Source organism: Salvelinus fontinalis, chromosome 26 (assembly GCF_029448725.1).
Source record: "Salvelinus fontinalis isolate EN_2023a chromosome 26, ASM2944872v1, whole genome shotgun sequence".
Classification (NCBI taxonomy): Eukaryota; Metazoa; Chordata; class Actinopteri; order Salmoniformes; family Salmonidae; genus Salvelinus; species Salvelinus fontinalis.
In genome coordinates this window covers 25,198,761-25,203,427 of record NC_074690.1, presented here as the reverse complement: position 1 = coordinate 25,203,427, position 4,667 = coordinate 25,198,761, and positions in this window count along the sequence as shown.

Genomic DNA, 4,667 nt, shown 5'->3' with positions numbered 1-4,667 from the left:
AGCAGGAAGTGTACCCTTCAATCTGTCCTGTGCTTTGTTAAGGGTGTTTTTATAAATTAAATATGGCGTGCCAGAGCTGGGCGTTCGTAAATTCGGAGCGTGTCGCTCTCGGAGCGCACACTGGACGCTCTGGCGGAGGAGTGGGTTGATCCAAGCGTTCTGACCTCACAACTGCACCCAAGCAAATTGGTTAACGCACTAGCTACTTCTAGCAGAGCTGGTTAGGCTGTTTTCATGTTATCCAGAGCGCTGGTGACTAACTGTGCTGCTGGCAACAATTTAATTACGCTTTTTTTTGCCGACGTTTACTGACACCGGGCATTTTCAACCTGTGTTCGTTCGTAAATTAATCGATTATTCTGCGCTCTAGCACACTCAGACGAGAGGGCTCTGTAATCGGAGTAGATAGCCAAAGGGAATTTACTAACGGACCCTCAGGTCAACTCAATTGAGTTTACAAAAAATACATTCCATTGCATGAGCCGCATCATTTGAATGAACATTCCACATTACAATGGCAATCCAGCATCAGTTGATTATTGCAGCCATTGCGAGTGTACCCATGAGTTTACCAGTTAATAGCCAGGTTTAGAGCTTCCAAGCACGTTCTATTCATTCTTATTTCTATGAGTAGCATAGCATCCATAGAAATGAGAATGAATAGAACGGACATCCCTATTCAAGTCAATGACTGCATAATGAGTGGACTGGCAGCCATTGCAAGTGTACCCATAGGAACAAAGCAGGAAGTTAAATCAACTCAAATGACATTACAAAAATTGGATTCCATTGCATGAGACACATCAGCTAGCATAATTTGAATTAACATTCTACATTACATCACAATACCAAACAGCCATTGCGAGTGTACCCATGAGTTAACCAGTCAAATTGCTAGAGTGAGAGGTTCCACGGGCGTCACTATTCATTCTTATTTATATGACAGCATCTCTCTCCATTGAATACCAGTGGTTGAAGTGAACAACCCTCATACCGCTTTGTGGACAACTACTCCCATAGAGCCCAACAGTGGAAGTGTCATAATACCCATAAAACCTAGCAGTCAAATAGGGAAATGGTTCCAATCATTTTTTCCACCATTCATTTCTCCCATAGGGGATTTTAGAAACACTTAAAATAAGGGCTGTGTTTCATGTAGGCTTATCCTGGTGTGACATTTTGATAACCACGTAAATATCTCTCGGACAAGTTGACTTATCAATAGATATGGCTCAGATTTGAAAATGCTAATTAGCATCAAGGTAGATGTCATACAAAACTACAAATCCCTGCATGTCATCTCTAGCTGACACCTTTGCTAACAGGTATTGTGTCAATTTAATACTTGCACAAGAAATTTCACAGAATTGTCCATTTAAATAAATGTAGCCAGTATATTCAGTACTATATTTAACAAACATTAGATCGTTTATTTTACCTTTTTAACTAGTCAAGTCAGTTAAGAACAAATTCTTATTTACAATGACGACATACCAAACGGCAAAAGGCCTCCTGTGAGGCTGGGATTACAAAAAATATATATATAAATATATATATATTGGACAAAACACATATCACAACAAGAGAGACCTAAGACAACAACATAGCATGGCAGCAACACAACATGGTAGCAGCACAAAACATGGTACAAACATTATTGGGCACAGACAACAGCACAAAGGGCAAGAAGGTAGACAACAATACATCACACAAAGCAGCCACAACTGTCAGTAAGAGTGTCCATGATTGAGTTTTTGAATGAAGAGATTGAGATAAAACTATCCAGTTTGAGTGTTTGTTGCAGCTCGTTCCAGTCGCTAGCTGCAGCGAACTGAAAAGAGGAGCGACCCAGGGATGTGTGTGCTTTGAGGACCTTTAACAGAATGTAACTGGAAGAACAGGTGTTGTATGTGGCGGATGAGGGCTGCAGTAGATACAGTTTAAGTCAGAAGTTTACATACACTTAGGTTGGACTCATTAAAACTTGTTTTTCAACAACTCAACAAACTATCGTTTTAGCAAGTCGGTTAGGACATCTACTGTGTGACGCATGACACAAGTAATTTTTCTAACAATTGTTTACAGACAGATTATTTGCCTACCTTCAAACTCAGTGCCTCTTTACTTGACATAATGGGAAAATCAAAAGAAATCAGCCAAAACCTCAGAAAAAAAATTGTAGACCTCCACAAGTTTGGTTCATCCTTGGGAGCAATTTCCAAACGCCTGAAGGTACCACGTTCATCTGTACAAACAATAGTACGCAAGTATAAACACCATGGGACCATGCAGTCGTCATACCACTCAGGAAGGAGACACGTTCTGTCTCCTAGAGATGAACGTACGTTGGTGCAAAAAGTGCAAATCAATCCCAGAACAACAGCAAAGAACCCTGTGAAGATGCTGGAGGAAACAGGTACAAAAGTACCTATCCACAGTAAAATGAGTCCTATATTGATATAACCTGAAAGTCTGCTCAGCAAGGAAGAAGCCACTGCTCCAAAACCGCCATAAAAAAGCCAGACTATGGTTTGCAACTGCACATTGGGACGAAGATTGTACTTTTTGGAGAAATGTCCTCTGGTCTGATGAAACAAAATTAGAACTGCTTGGCCGTAATGACCATCATTATGTTTGGAGGAAAAGGGGGATGCTTGCAAGCCGAAGAACACCATCCCAACCGTGAAGCACAGGGGTGTCAGCATCATGTTGTGGGGGTGTTTTGCTGCAGAAGGAACTGGTGCACTTCACAAAATAGATGGCATCACGAGGAAGGAAAATGATGTGGATATATTGAATCAACATCTCAAGACAACAGTCAGGAAGATAAAGCTTGGTCAAAAAATGGGTCTTCCAAATGAACAATGACCCCAAGCATACTTCCAAAGTTGTGGCAAAATGGCTTAAGGACAACAAAGTCAAGGTATTGGAGTGGCCATCACAAAGCCCTGACCTCAATCCCATAGAAAATTTGTGGGCAGCACTGAAAAAGAGTGTGCGAGCAAGGAGGCCTACAAACCTGACTCAGTTACACCAGCTCTGTCAGGAGGAATGGGCCAAAATTCACCAAACGTATTGTGGGAAGCTTGTGGAAGGCTACCCGAAACATTTCACCCAACAATTTAAAGGCAATGCTACAAAATACTAATTGAGTGTATGTAAACTTCTGACCCACTGAGAATGTGGTGAAAGAAATTAAAGCTGAAATAAATAATTCTCTCAACTATTATTCTGACATTTCACATTCTTAAAGTAAAGTGGTTATCCTAACTGACCTAAGACAGGGAATTTTTACTAGGATTAAATGTCAGGAATTGCGAAAAACTGAGTTTAAATGTATTTGACTAAGGTGTATGTAAACTTCAACTGTATCTCAGATAGGGGGGATTGAGGCCTAAGAGGGTTTTATAAATAAGCATCTTGCGACAGGTATACAGAGATGACCAGTTTACAGAGGAGTATAAAGTGCAGTGATGTGTCCTATAAGGAGCATTGGTGGCAAATCTGATGGCCGAATGGTAAAGAACATCCATCAACTCGAGAGCACCCTTACCTGCCGATCTATAAATTATGTCTCCGTAATCTAGCATGGGTAGGATGGTCATCTGAATCTGGGTTAGTTTGGCAGCCGGGGTGAAAGAGGAGCGATTACAATAGAGGAAACCAAGTCTAGATTTAACTTTAGCCTGCAGCTTTGATATGTGCTGAGAGAAGGACAGTGTACCGACTAGCCATACTCCCAAGGTACTTGTATGAGGTGATTACCTCAGGCTCTAAACCCTCAGAGGTAGTAATCACACCTGTGGGGTGAGGGGCATTCTTCTTACCACACCACATTACCTTTGTTTTGGAGGTGTTCACAACAAGGTTAAGGGTAGAGAAAGCTTGTTGGACACTAAGAAAGCTTTGTTGTAGAGCATTTAACACAAAATCCAGGGAGGGGCCAGCTGAGTATGAGACCATATCATTTGCATATAAATGGTTGAGAGAGCTTCTTACTGCCTGAGTTATGTTCTTGATGTAAATTGAGAAGAGTGTGGGGCCTAGGATTGAGTCTTGGGGTACTCCCTTGATGACAGGCAGTGGCTGAGACAGCACTCTTTGAGAGAGAAAGTTAGCAAACCAGGCCAAAGACCCCTCAGAGACACCAATAGCATCACAACATTGCTTGGAATCAAGGGCAATGGTGACATCATTGAGGACCTTTAGTTATCCAGTCTTACCTTTGCCTCGATTCGTCAGTCTCGTCCAGGTCATCATGGCATTTGTAGTTCTTTATGATAGCCACATTAGCTATTAGGTAAATACAGGTGACTCTATTTATAAAAGTCACCTTGTCCTAGAGAGAGTTATACTGTTATCAAAACATCACATCAGGGTAAGCTTACACGAAACACAGCTCTTATTTTAAGTGTTTCTAAAATCCCCCATGGGAAAAATTAATGGTGGAAAAAAACGATGGGAACCATTTCCTTGTTTGACCGCTATGACCAATGTTCCCTCTAAACTGCTTGTGTGAAAGTCAGAACATGAGGATTTATGGTTAGAAATAATAATGATGATGATGATGATGTTGTTGGGGTTACATTGAAATTCAGTACTGTTGGATTCCAGCTCATACAGGTGTGTATGGAAATTATATAGCAGATATAATAGCAAAAAGAGCA